Consider the following 14,442-nt stretch of genomic DNA (forward strand, 5'->3'; position numbering starts at 1 on the left):
TCTGTCTGCCAGGGATAGAATTAAAAACAGTGAGGAGAAGCAGGGAGGACACTCATCTCTGACTACCATATCAATTGGTCAACATGTTTCTGCCCTAAAATTAACCTTAAAGAGGTTTAGAGTAAGTGGTCAGGACCTATTAGAGTCACTCTGCTGTGAGGTGCGTTAGCGAAATAAAAATCATAAAGATAATTGTACAAACGGTACTCATCAAAGAGCAAAGTGGATCCACTCAGAGTCTGTACCTGCTGGTCTTAAAATACTCTCTGGCCTTTTTGTGCTATTGTTTATTTTTTTAGGAATTCAACAAGCTACAGCTGTGGCCAATTTTCCATCAGCAAACAAAGTGACAATGGATGAAGCTTTCTCTACATGCATAGCATGTTGCTTATCTGTTAATTGACCTGCATATGCTGGATGTTATCTTCTTTTTGCAGACATTCATGTGCCTAAGAAACAAAATGCCCCCAAATACTTTAAGGGAGTTATCCTCTTTAAACCTTGAACTCTCCCCAAAAAGTGTTTGCACTCTATTCAGCTTAACAGGATCAGCATAATAAAGACTTCACACGACACACAATTTTCGGTCGAGAGCTTGATGGGTATGCATTTTCCCCATAAAGAAACGTTTTGCCATGCCTGTGGACAACTCTCTGTATACAGTAAAATACAATAGATACATTCTTGAGGAAGAGAATAATGGAATACAAACTTAGAGCCATGCTTAGAATACCAGTGTGAGTTAATTCACTTTTTTTTTTTTTTTTTTAAACACCTCTATTGACATAGATCAGATTGTACACAGCTTCCGCCTACAACCCACTCGGGCCGGCGATGCGACAATGATGGATACAGTCGAGTGCCAAGCAAGTCGATGTACACAGCCTGACGTCGTCAACCCGGGGGTACGGCAGCGTAATATCACAGCACAACAAACAGGCCAAGAGTGATTCATCACCGGTGCTGTCCCCATGTAATCGACGGCATCACCAGTTGTCATAAAGAGTGGGATACGTCGAGCGAGTGCTGCGGAGTCAGAAATGAAGGTGTAATTTTTTTCTTTTTGTGCTAAACCCCCTCCCTCCTACCCACCAGTATAAACAGGAAAGAGAACCCCCCGAACGAACTCCCAGCCCCCCCTCCCACTGTCCAACTCGTCCGCAGGTCCACTCGATATTAACTTCACCAAAGCAAATCTCTTGTCGGTGCCTCACTCTATATCCCAAATATCTTCCCCCCAGAGTGGCCCAGAAGTGTCCACCTGCTCGCCCCCCACTCCATCGCTCATTCCGTTTCACATGGCTCCCGCCCCTTGACAGCTGGGCTTCAATACTCCACCCGGCCATCCCCTCAGCTCACCCAGGTGTCATCGTCTCATCCAGAACTGAACCCCCGGGAGTGCACTATGCTGGATGTATGGTGTTACAACGCATAATTTTACATCGCATTCCATTACAACGCGATTTTTACAATGCAGGATCCATTACAATGCATGCCTTTACAACGCATGTCATTACATAGCAGATGCTATTACAACGCATGCCATTACAACGTAAGTATAGGTAAGTATATCTTTTAAAAAAAAATGTAATTAAGTTAATTTAATTAATTTATTTTAATTAATTTAAATAAAATAATTTTAAAATTGTAATTAATTTAATTTAATAAATTTAATTCTATTAATTTAATTTAATTAAATTAAAAATTGTAATTAATTTAATATAATTAATTTAATTATTTAATTTAATTAATTTTAAAATTGTAATTAATTCATTTTAATTAATTTAATTTAATTAATTTAATTTAATTAATTTAAAAATTGTAAATAATATAATTTAATTAATTTAATTTAATTTAATTAATTTAATTAATTTAACTTATTTAATGTCGTTTTTTAAAAAAAACTGAACCCTAAAAATACCCCTGTACCCCAAAACCCAAACACAGCCCTGAACCCTAAAAATACCCCTGTACCCCAAAACCCAAACCCAGCCCTAAAACCTAATACCCCTGTACCCCAAAACCCAAACCCAGCCCTGAAACCTAAAAATACCCCTGTACCCCAAAACTCAAACCCAGCCCTGAAACCTAAAAATACCCCTGTACCCCAAAACCCAAACCCAGCCCTAAAACCTAAAAATACCCCTGTACCCCAAAACCCAAACCCAGCCCTAAAACCTAAAAATACCCCTGTACCCCAAAACCCAAACCCAGCCCTAAAACCTAAAAATACCCCTGTACCGCAAAACCCAAACCCAGCCCTGAAACCTAAAAATACCCCTGTACCCCAAAACCCAAACCCAGCCCTAAAACCTAAAAATACCCATGTACCCCAAAACCCAAACCCAGCCCTAAAACCTAAAAATACCCCTGTACCCCAAAACCCAAACCCAGCCCTGAAACCTAAAGATACCCCTGTACCCCAAAATCCAAACCCAGCCCTGAAACCTAAAAATACCCCTGTACCCCAAAACCCAAACCCAGCCCTGAAACCTAAAAATACCCCTGTACCCCAAAACCCAAACCCAGCCCTAAAACCTAAAAATACCCCTGTACCCCAAAACCCAAACCCAGCCCTGAAACCTAAAAATACCCCTGTACCCCAAAACCCAAACCCAGCCCTAAAACCTAAAAATACCCCTGTACCCCCAAACCCAAACCCAGCCCTGAAACCTAAAAATACCCAAACACCCCAAAACATATACCTCAGTACCCCAAAACATATACTCCTATACTCACACTTATTTTAAAATTACTTAAATAATATATTTAATTTAAAATAAAAAAAACATAAATTAATATATTTATTTATAATTAATATTAATTAAATTAAATAAATAATATTAAATAAAATAAAAAAATTATATACTTACCTATACTTACGTTGTAATGGCATGCTTTGTAATAGCATCTGCTATGTAATGTCATGCGTTGTAAAGGCATGCGATGTAATGGATCCAGCGTTGTAAAAGTTACGTTGTAATAGAAGTGCGTTGTAAAAGTTGCGATGTAACGGTTGTTTCCCCACTATGCTATAGCCAGCAAATGTGTTTCCACCCCCTCATCTCCACGTGTGTCCGCTACATCTCCCTTTGCATACCTGAAGGTGTTATGTAACCCCCAGAAGTTTTTCGGTCTACTAGTGGGGGGGAGGAGCTCACTGTAATGTTCAGCTTGTGTGCAACAATATACCATGTCCCTGGCCCATCGTGTTTTGTTCGGGGTTGGCCCTCTCATCCAACACTGCGCCACCGTGCGTCTCGCTAACAGCAATCCCATATCCGCCAACCGCCTACACGCCGCCGGTAGAGGTCTCGAGTAACCCAACAGCACCAAAGCTGGATCAATCGGGAGTTCCTGATCTAGTATTTCAATGAGTTCGGAAATGACCGCCACCCAGAACTCGTGAATCTTCTGGCAGCTCCACGCCATATGGAGGAAGTCCGCCACAGGCGCGTGACAATGCTCACATTCCGGAGACTGACGGAGGCCGTATCGATGTAAGCGTTCGGGAGTGTAATACACTCTCTGTAGGAATTTAAAGTAGATAAGCCTGTGCCGTCCGTTCAGTGACACTTTTCTGGTGTTGCTACAGCAGTACGTCCACATTGCATCATCAATCTCCACTTCCAGGTCCCTCTCCCACGCTAACCGGGCTTTGGAGGGTTCCTGCGCCCTGAATGAGACAATGCTCCTGTACAAATGCGTCATCAAGTGTCGTGGGGAGGCATGAGCTATGACGTAGGCGAGTTCCTGTATGTCCGGCGGCTCTGCCATTTCCGGACCAAGGGCCTCTCTCAAGGCTCCTCGAAGCCTGTGAAACTGGAACCGCTGCAATAGTGTCGGGCGCTCAACCTCTCGGGCCACCTGGTCCCATGTTTTGGCTTGACCATTCGCGAATAGTGAGCCCGCCGTCTTAATCCCCAGATCATGTAGCGCGCGGACAACGTATTTGTCCCCAATGGGGGCCAGCCACTGTAGCCATTCCACTGCCATCGCGGGGGAGTATAACAGTGCTTCTTCCCTAGCCTTCAACAACTCATTCCAGGCATGTTTAGTAGCAGTTATCGAGTCTAGGACGCCCACCCGGCGGTCCACAGGGGTACAAACCGTGGCCGGGAGCGGGAGAGGGTCCTCAAAGAGTCGCTCCATGCGTACATGTGGAATATTGCTGTCCCCATGAATCCACTTGTGTAAGTGAGTGGCCTGAGCCACCCTATAGTACCTCTCCAGGTCAGGCGCACCGAGGCCTCCCAACTCACACGGCAGTGTGAGAGTGCTCCATCGCACACGCGGCTGTTTACCTCCCCAGGCCAATTGGATCATAAGTTTTGTCACATTCCGGTAGAAGGTTCTGGAAAGAATAATGGGCAGGGTGGCAAACTGAAATAAAAATCGCGGGAGAAGCACCATCTTCATGATAGCCACGCGGCCCATCAAAGAAAGCGGGAGCTTGCACCAGCGCTCCACGTCGTCTTCACATTTGCTAAAGGCCACCCATTAGTTTTCATTGAAGAGCACTTCCGGGTCCGTATGAATCATCACCCCCAGATAGCGTACCGGGTCTGTGGTCCAGTTCAACTGGTATTTCATGTCAAAGCGCTCCGTCACCGGAGTCAGGGGGAACACTACAGATTTTTCCCAATTCACCTTCAGACCCGAGAGGGCGCCAAAACGCACCACCTCTCTGAGAACTGGTGCAAGGTTCGATACTGGGTTCCGCACGTACAGCAATGTGTCGTCTGCGTATGTTGAAATAACGATTTTGTAGGACGGAAAGCTGACCCCTCGGTACCAGTGATACTCTCGCAGAGCGCAGGCGAGTGGTTCCGCCACAAGGGCGTATAGCAGGGGGGACAGGGGGCAGCCCTGTCTTGTTCCTCTGCTGATAGTGAAGGGCTCCGATACCCGATCCTCAAGCCGCACCCTGGCCACCGGTTTCCAATATAAGGCGCCTATCATCTGTAAGAACTGCTCTCCCAGCCCCATGCGACGGAGGACCCGGAGCATGAATGGCCATTCGACGGAGTCGAACCCCTTCTCCATGTCTAGGAAAACGGCCACTGCTTTCACGTCCTGACGCACATGCTGCATCGTGCCCAGCACCGTTCGTATATTGTAGGACAGATTCCGTCCCGGAACAAAGCCGGCCTGTTCTGGGGCTACAATCTCCGGTGCTATGAGGGATAACCGGGCAGCCAGGACTTTAGCATAAAGTTTAGCGTCCACATTTAAGAGGGATATTGGCCTGTACGAGCTGCAAACATTAGGGGGTTTACCCGGCTTTAAGATGGTGACTAACAGGGCTTCCCTCATAGTGTTCGGCATACTGCCCTCCTCGCCTATTTCGTCAAATAAGGACAGCAAGTGTGGAATGAGTTTGTCCTTGAAAGCTTTGTAAAACCCCACTGTCAGACCGTCGACGCCAGTGGGCCCGCATGGTAGCCAAGGCCTCAGAGAGCTCGTCTGCTTGAATGGGTGACATGAGAAATTCCCTGTCCGACTGCGCCAGAAACGGTAGATGTATATGTTCTAAGTAGTCGTCCATGTCAGTTTCAATATCTTTTGATTTGGTCTCGTACAAATCAGCGTAATAGGTACGGAAAGCAGAAACAATGTCCTCGTCTGACGTGACTGTGGACCCTCCCGGGGTGATCAATTCGTCAGTTTGGGGGCGCTTCGGTCATCACGCAGTATCCTGGCTAACAGCGAGCTGGGGCGTTCACTCTCTCTGTAAGTCCTAGCCGAGGCGTACTTCCCCATGAAACAGACCTCCCTGTTCCCTTCCTCATTAAACTCTGAGACCAGGTTCCGGAGACTGTCAGACACAGCGGGATCAGGGTCCGTCAAGAGTCGCGCCTCTAGGACGGCTAGCTGAGACTCTAGAGCATGGAGCCGCTGCTTTATAGCTTTTAAGACGCTGGAGTGCTTGGCCATAGCTATCCCGCGAATGAAGACCTTGAATGCCTCCCAGAGTGTGTGGAAGTTGTCCACGGAGCCCAAGTTCTTTTCAAAGAATAGGTCAATCTCCTCCGCCATTTCCCCTCGGAAGACGTCATCCAGCAGGGCGTACGGCGGGAAGCGCCAGGTGAACGGGGGGATTCTGCGCTTAGGCGCCTCCAAAGCCAACAGTATCGGCGAATGGTCAGATAGAGTCCGCGCGAGTACAGTGCATGCCACTATTCGATTTGTGATGGTATGAGAGGCCAACCAGTAGTCGATCCTGGTGTGGATGTCATGGAAGGAAGAGTAGTGTGTGTACCCACCCCTGCCCGTATTCCTGCTTCTCCACACATCGACCATATCCAGAGTCAGCAGCTCAGCTGTAAGAGCTACCGCTGCCGCCGCAGGCCTCCTCGGAGGGCCTGAAGACCTATCTAATCCAGGGTCAAGCACCAGGCTAAAGTACCCCCCCCCCCCCCCAGAGCAAGGGTGACGAGGAATACTGTCTACAGTGCAGGGCCAACCGGGTGAAGAAGTCCGGGGAGTCATAATTCGGCCCATACACATTAACTACAGTTAAAGCATGACCCTTCCCTTCGCAACTGGAAATGAGATAGCGGCCCTCGGGGTCCGCTGTAATCAGCCGCAGAACCAGCTTGGAGCGCGGATTCACCCATGTCAATACACCCCTAGAATGAGTAGTGTAGCACGCTGCGGTGGAGTTACCCAATAGGCCCCTATGTTGCAGTATCTTGCTTGTGAGTGGCAGGTGTGTTTCCTGTAGCAAAGCTAGATCCACCTTGTGTCCCTGCAGGTAATGGAGTACCTTCCTCAACTTCCTGTGGTCATTAAGTCCCCTTACGTTCCAGGTTAACACTCTTAAGGTATTATCAGAATCGGCCGGGACCTGTTTCGAGGCATCTGAATGGTGCAGCGAACATTTTATGGACAGTCCCCCCCCCCATGGTCCCCTCCCCCTCCCCCGCCCCCGTCCCTTCCAAACACCGTAACTCCCCATGTAACAAACCCCAGTTCCTCAACCACATAAAGACAATCCTGCCCCCCACCCACAGCAGACCCACCCCAACCTGGTCCGACAGCAGCACACCCACCCCACACCCCAACAGACCCACCCCAACCAGGGTCAACCACCACAACAGTGTGCTTAACGCGCGGGGCAGCAGGAAGCAGAGTAACATAGTCTCTACCTACGTCTCAGAACTCTCATGTGGCCCTCCACCCACTCCCGCCGTGCACAATACCCAGGAGATTCGCAGCAGTCATTATTATAAAGAGTGTTCATCCGGCGCCGCGCCCCACCCAATCGTGCACATAATTCCCAGGTCCGGGTCTATCCCCTGTTAGGGGCTAGCAACTAGACTCCCACGGTAGGCCCCAGCGTGCATCCGGGTCTTAAGAAGGACCCAACCTCCTCCAGTGCGCTCCCCCCCATCCCGCGCATCCCTCATCAATACCACTTATCTGTACAATCAGCAATGTTCATGTGAATCTTCGAGCTCCCAGACTCTCCTTCAGACCAGAAGAACAACAGGGCGCCTCTGTCCCGGGCCAGCCACCCCAGAATCATAGATAGCAATCCTACAGGGACAATAATCAGTCTTGGTCGTCCAGCCGGCTGTCTGCCTCATTGTCCTCAGGGGTCTTTTCAGGGTTCGTTTTCTGTTCCTTTGCCCACCTCTTCATCGCCTGCTGCAGTGCCTTTGGATCCCTAAAAATATGAGAATGTCGTCCCTTGTTGACGCGCAGCTTAGCAGGGTACAGTAAGGCATAGTCCAAACCCATCTCCCGGAGTCGCTTCTTTTGGGGAATAAACTGTTTTCGCTCCTCCTGGACTTTCGCCGTGAAGTCGGATACAGCGATATAGCAGAACCCTCATATTGCAGGTGTTGTTTGTCTCTCGCCAAGCGGAGCGCAGTGTCTCTATCCCTGTAGTTGAGGAGCTTCGCTATGATAGGTCGCGGAGGCGCCCCAGGTTGCGGCCGCGGGGCCAACGATCAGTGTTGCCTCTCCACAGTGAACATGGCCGAGAACACTCCGTCCCCCAGCAGTTTTGTAAGGAGATCCTCCACAAATCGTTCCATGGGCCCAGTGTAAATGCTCTCCGGCAGGCCCGTAATCCGCAGGTTGCAGCGTCGCGAGCGCGCCTCCACATCCTCCGTCTTATCACTCAGGGCCTGCATCAGCCTCTCCATTTTCTTCTGTGCCATGTCCAGGTCTGTTTGTGCCTCCTCAACCTCCGTCAGCCGTCTTTCCGCCATGTCGTGTCTTTCTGCGTGCTTGTCTAGGCGTTCCGCCATCCGGTCCATCCTGTACGACATGGCATCTATCTTGGCCCCCAGGGTCGAAATGCTGGACTGTATTCCCTGTTCCATCAACAGTAACATGGCTTTTATGTCCGAATCCACATTCCGAGCATCCTCCGCACGTGTCGAAGGGCCATCGTCCGTGGCCGGGCTCTGTTGGAGCAGCCGTTTTTGAGAGAAGGGCAACTTACTTTGTGTCCGGTCTCCTTTGCCCATCGCACCTCCGCGATCGTCCGCAGTTCACAGTGAAATGTGGGGTCTCCCAAAGCAGTAGATGATGCCAGCAAGTATAGGGCCTCAGTACCAAGCACACCCCGCGGCCCCAAGCCGCCGTCCAGGGGAGTCGAAAGAGAGAAGAACCACCTGGACTGCTGTATCCCTGCTGTCCCTCGCGGTCCAGATGAGGCCACCGGTCAGAGCCCCCAGACGGCTGTCACCACTCACACGTGGAGCGAGCCGACGCCCCACTCAACAGCGCGCCCCAACAGAGAAACAGGGGGGGGCGCGGATTTGGAGGGACCCAGGTGCTGTGTTGACGGGAGTCCGGGGGGGGGGGCCCCACTGCTCGCATGGACTGGCTCCGCTGCCTACAAAGAGCCTCGGGCCTCATCGCGCCAGGAGCGGGGCTGTTACATCTTGCTCATGCTTTACATTTCCCTTACTTAGATTTCCCCATTGCTTTGCCACTGCATGTAATAGAATGTTTGATGTCATACTAGAATGTTAAGTACCTGACTGCTCTAGGTAGAGACAGTTGATGGCAGACAGGCTGAGCGAGAGAAGATCTGCTCCTGGTGGGACTTTTATCATTATATCTATTGATCATTTAACTTGGATTAATCTACAATAAATTATATTTACTTTACATACTGGATTCAAGAACTTTATTTGCTACAAATTGGCGACGAGGTACGGAACTGAACTTATGCGTGGAAGGAAGACGGATTTAATGTACTACTACTGCAACTAAGGAACTTTTCAAAGCTGAAAAGAAAAGGTAAATTAATTGAAACGCCCTGGTTAGCCCCACCAGTGTCCCCAGTCATCTGGACAGCCTCCCATCCCAGGGTGTTTGATTTCTGACTGCGTTACGTGACCTGAATTTGGAAAACCTGAAGAAAATTATTAATATTTAATTCATTTTGCCCTGATTTGCCAAAAACTTTTAAAAGGAACTTGTGTGCTCAAATTATTTTGAGGTTTTCTTTTCAGAGGATTAGTTGTCCTAGTGTTGGATTTATTAAATATGTAATTTGCGGAGTCACATCTGTGCTCATTTTGAGGCGCTCCATTTTCTTTTATGAACTCTGAGGAGTTGGGATTTATTAGATGTGTAGTTGAGGAGCCACATCAGTGCTCATTTTGAGGTGCTCTATTTGTTTGATATGAATTCTGAGGAGTTCAATCATTCTATTGTGTTGGAGAGCAATAAGTTGCTCAATTTGCTTGTATGGACTCTGAGGGGTTCAGTTGCTGATGTTTAGAAGAGCCGTACTTGCTAAATTTTCTGGTTATGGACTCTGAGGAGTTCCATTTTGCAATGTTGTTAAAAGCCACAAGTTATTCTATTGGCTATTATGAACCACGCAAGTGCTCTATGTTTAGAGGTGTTCATATTGTACTTATTTTGTTGTGAAGAGCCGCAGGTTACTCTATCTGGCTTTTATGTATTTATTTATCTTACCCATCCATCTCATTCTTATGGATGTTATTGTGTTTTTATTCCACATTTTCCATTCTAGTGGATTTTATTAAGTTATACTTGTGTTCCTTATTTTCATTCTAGTGGATACATTTTTTTTTTTTTCTCTTTAGAAAGGGGATGTGGCCTTTAGATTTGAAAGGTCATTAAATATGAAAATGGAATCCTTCTTGCATTTCAACTGTTAATTAAGAATGCTATGTAATGTGTTCCTTTAGTCATTATATTTTAAAATGAAAATGCAATCCATCTTATTGTTCAATTATTATATTTTTATGAATGCAATGCAATTTATTCTATTATCTTTATTTGTTGTTTTATAAGGAAGGGGGATGTGTTACATCTTGCTCATGCTTTACATTTCCCTTACTTAGATTTCCCCATTGCTTTGCCACTGCATGTAATAGAATGTTTGATGTCATACTAGAATGTTAAGTACCTGACTGCTCTAGGTAGAGACAGTTGATGGCAGACAGGCTGAGCGAGAGAAGATCTGCTCCTGGTGGGACTTTTATCATTATATCTATTGATCATTTAACTTGGATTAATCTACAATAAATTATATTTACTTTACATACTGGATTCAAGAACTTTATTTGCTACAGGGGCTCATGGAAATGGTCCGATGTTGGTCAGGGGGTCGACTGCCTCGCTCCACCCAACACCCGAGGCAGCAGCTTCCAGCGTGGCGATCAGTCACAGCCCGTCCTTCAGGGACCGCCAGCTACAGGCCTCCACACCACCGGAGCGGCTCTCCGAGTCCTCGTGGCAGCCCTCCAGCTCTGTGGGGGCTCGCGGGGGCACCGCCGCGAATGGTCCCGGTCCCGGGGCCGAGGCAGATGGTCGCGGACCCCCCGGAGTGCCACCCTCACACGGGCGCGGGGGAGAAGCTACCGGACCGGCAACTGGTGCAGATCACTGCTGCACGTCGCGTAATGCCAGCCGGGCGCCGCGCACACTTGAGCCTGCTGCTCTGCGGCCTGGTGCCTCGGCGACGCGAGCCCCGCTCGCCCAGCCGCGGCTCTCGTTTCCCGGCGCCGCCGGAGCACCCGCTGAATCACCATCAGGCAGGGAGTCGGCGGGGCCAGGAATTGGCGTAATGTAGCTGCTAGTAAAGGATTTTCCAGGATTTTAGTGGCAGTGCACGGCGGAGCTGTGGACCTAGGCAGCCATTTCGCTTGCTGGCTAGCTCCGCCCCCCAGTTAATTCACCTTTACGTTGGTCACCACTACACTCTACATTATTCAACAGTCAACAGTACCTCAAATTCTTCACACCACATAAATGTCCTTATTACACAAAATCTGTCAATACCCCTATATTGCAACTAATTCACATGGGCACATGCCCAGGAATCCACTGGTGGATAATCCATTGTCAATAGAAGTTTGGGCTTTTTTTAACAGAATTTTTGCAACTGACTTTGAATTTAAGCCACACCAGCTTTGAAACAAGCCTCTGCAATCCACATCAGGTGTGCTCAACCTCTACCTTGTTTAACATGGACTACTACTTACAACCCAAACTTTACAGGTTTGTAAATGGTGCACCATATAACTTTCAATTTGCACAACCACACTTGCGTTCCTGCCTTATGTTATTTCCATTATGTGCACCCATACTTTTGCGCAATAACTGTATGACTGTAGTCCCTTTACTAATGACATTTTTAAAAACAATACAAGGGTTTATGGAGTATTAGGAATAGCAGAACCAAGGAAGATATAATGTATGATATCAAGGAAGATATAATCGGAGATGTCATTAGCAGCCGCGGCCGGTAGTGGGAGTACCGTCCTGGCGGTGACGTGGGGAGGGGCAGGGTGGGGAGGAGTAATGTATGGATTACGAACTTGAACATGTAAGTAAACATATAAATAAATAAAGCAAATTTCGTTGTGTGCGCTGCATCACCAAATGGGATGCAGTGCGCGCAACAAAATTTGTTTTAGTTATTTATATGTTTACTTACCTGTTAAAGTCCGTAATCCATACATTACTACCCCCCACCCTGCCCCTCCCCCTACCAACGATACCGCCTGGACGGTACTCCCACTACCGGCCGCAGCTGGTCATTAGTGATATCACCAATGATGTCATTCAACATCTCATAATGATGTATTATGTGAGGTCAGTAGCAGTGCCAGATGAAGGTGCAAGTTATAGTTAGTTCACTACACACTAAGGACCAGATGTACATAGGGTATGGTTTGTGATGACCAAATAGCAAATTTTTGCAATTTGCTATTTGGTAATCGCAAACAGCCATGTACAAATGTGCATTTAACACATTTTGCGATTCCTAGTGGGTCGACCATAGACCTACCTCATTAATATTCATGAGGTAGATTCTGAATTGTGACCTATTTTGAATCATAAAAATAACACGGATGGTTGTCTGCTGGGGTTAGCACACCACCATGTCTGTGATTGCTTTTCAATAAGCAATGTTTTGGGGGCCTGGCTTGGACGCGCAGCATTTGGCAGATTAACTGCTCTGCTCCCGACGCAGTGGACATCAGTGGCAAGCTACCATATCCTGCAGCATGGAATGTGCAGTATCCTCAGCAGATTCAGGGATTGGAACACTTTGAGGCAACTAAAAATACCCACTGAGCAATTAAATATCGGCATATTTTGATAATTTCACCCTTGTACTGCCAGAGCTCAAATGCATGCACCCTCAGAGTGACAAGATGGCCGCCGTCCCGATCTAGTACAGGCACTGAGGTTGGAACACAGCTAACCATACACTTCAAGTAAGACTTAATTGAGGCCTCAATGTCACTCAAGGGACTTAATGATCACCTCCCAATCTGCAATCAGTCGGCACTCACTGGGGAAATGTACTCACTCTCCTGATGTCATCGAATCTGCCTGCCATTTTACCTGACTCAAAAATGGTAGCCAAACACAAGGTACACCAAATATTTGCAGAGCTGTCTGCAAATTGGCCTCATCAGGTCACCAGCGCAAAGCAAGTAAGGCAAGACAAACACAGAGTTCATTTACAGAGCTTATGCTTACCACATCAATTTTCAGCTGCTTACGTGCTCCTGGCAACTCAGTGCTAAGTTACAAGTAGGCATTGTCTCTTTCTGTGAGATTGAAAGTGCTGCAGCGAAGCATACTATAATGTGAAGCAGTACTCTGTGAGTGGGATTGATATTCTCTGCGCTTGTTCAGACCTTGGGCAATTGTTTTTAGTCTGACAGACAAATGAGCAGAACCCACTGAGTGTCTCTGACAAGACCTCCACTTCCATGGCTTGAACTGATCTCCTAGGAAAACAGCTTACCTCTTGGTTCTAGTTCTCCCTGGCTAGTGTAGTCCCAGCCACATACAGTGTGTGTCCACCCTAAGTGCCTAATTCCCTGCAGGCACCTGGGCTCTGGGTTTCTGTTGCTCTAGTCAGATGGTACTCTAAAAACTAGCACAAGTGACACGCCTTTCCCACATCCGGGCCACGAGATTCGGGTCACTACCACGCCAATCAACCACTACTGTCGGCCAAGCGACCACTACTGTGTTCTATATCAGAGCTACAATGGAGGTGAGTTCTAGCAACCCCTAAACCCCTGGACCACTAGAGTCCAAGTGACCATTACTGTTGTCTATAACAGAGGTACAGCAAAGCTGAGTTCCAGTGGCAGTGATCTTAATGTTTTCAAAACCACAAGGGTACTTTGCGATAAGGCGAACAACGGTCCCTAGTTAATGCATAACATTTTTAGGGAAACATAATAGTTCCCATTATTTGTTCCAATGGCAATAAATAACACATTTTTATTAGAAGTTCTAAAAACAATTTAGTAGGAAGTATATCCCTTCCAGGGTAGCTTCAAAACAGGAGTTAAACAGAGAAAACAATAGACGTACAGACTATATGATACCCATATTTAGGGAAGGTGGTGTTTGTTTTGTTGACTATGTACCACGGGGCACCACCAGCTCCTCCTTTTACATTGGTCTACTATATATGTCCTGCGATCCACTTATCCAGATTATACGACTGTCTTCATTTACATGTACCTGCTTGAGGTACGAATGCCCACACCCCCACACAGGATCAGTCCACCTGAAACCCCCCACTATAGTGCCTGTACCATCCCATGATCAAACGGGAGGCATCATTTTCTGGGAGCCGCCAACACTATTAGTGACTTAACTGCGCTCCATTTCTTTTTCCATGACTTCCACTACTGCTATGTCTTTCTCACCAGCTGATTCTCCACTTAGCCAGTTAGCTTGTTGCAGCTCGCTGTATTTCCATGGTGGCGGGGCTCACCCCACTGTTGTATCCCTCAAATTCAATGTGTAGGGTGAATAGGTAGGGTGGGTAGGGAAGGAGGTCGGACAGGGCTCTTGGGTATGGGCTCTTCTCTGTTATCGGTTGTATTCCTTTATACTTTTTAGTACTTTTTGTTTACTTTCTGATTTACTGTGTGGCTTGACAATCCAGCACTTCTCTTT

The sequence above is a fragment of the Lissotriton vulgaris genome, chromosome 11 (assembly GCF_964263255.1).
Source record: "Lissotriton vulgaris chromosome 11, aLisVul1.2, whole genome shotgun sequence".
Classification (NCBI taxonomy): Eukaryota; Metazoa; Chordata; class Amphibia; order Caudata; family Salamandridae; genus Lissotriton; species Lissotriton vulgaris.